Below are 692 nucleotides of genomic sequence, written 5' to 3' on the forward strand. Positions count from 1 at the left end.
GAGTCCTTGGGCTCATCACAGGAAAAGTTTGTAACCATTAACCTGCCCCAAAATTTAGTGAGCTGCCTCTTCATTAAAGGTATTTAAACAGAGGCTGAATTACCATTTTCCAAAAATGTTATTAAATGTTAGACAATATTGTTTCAGGGAGGATTTTAATTAGAAAATGACATCCTATTTCTTTCAGCAACATATCTTTAGTCCTGTCCATGTTAGTGATAGATCCCTTCACCTATAACCTGAACACCATACTTTCCTACCTCATTCATTCATTCATTCATTCATTCACAAGCCTTTATTGAACTGTCTAAATTACCAGGTTTCCATGATAAGCACTGGACATCATAAAAGAATAAGACATGACTCTTGATCTTTAATTTTATAATAGAATCATATTATAAGAGCAATGAGAGCTCAGAAGAAGGGTTTTTTAATCAATCATTTTGTTGAAAACTTGATTAATGTAAAAAAGGTTAGAAAGGCTTTTTAAAGAAGAAGGCATTTGCACTGAACCTTGAATTAATCAATACTACATGCTTTCTAAAACTTGACATAAAGTTGTTTTTTAACACCAATTAAGACTCAATCCTCCATAAGCCATGGCACTTCAATTCCTACTGTTTTTTCTATAATATTTCTTTCTCTCTCTCTCTCTCTCTCTCTCTCTCTCTCTCTGTCTTTCTCAAAATAAA

Source organism: Myotis davidii, unplaced genomic scaffold (assembly GCF_000327345.1).
Source record: "Myotis davidii unplaced genomic scaffold, ASM32734v1 scaffold420, whole genome shotgun sequence".
Lineage (NCBI taxonomy): Eukaryota > Metazoa > Chordata > Mammalia > Chiroptera > Vespertilionidae > Myotis > Myotis davidii.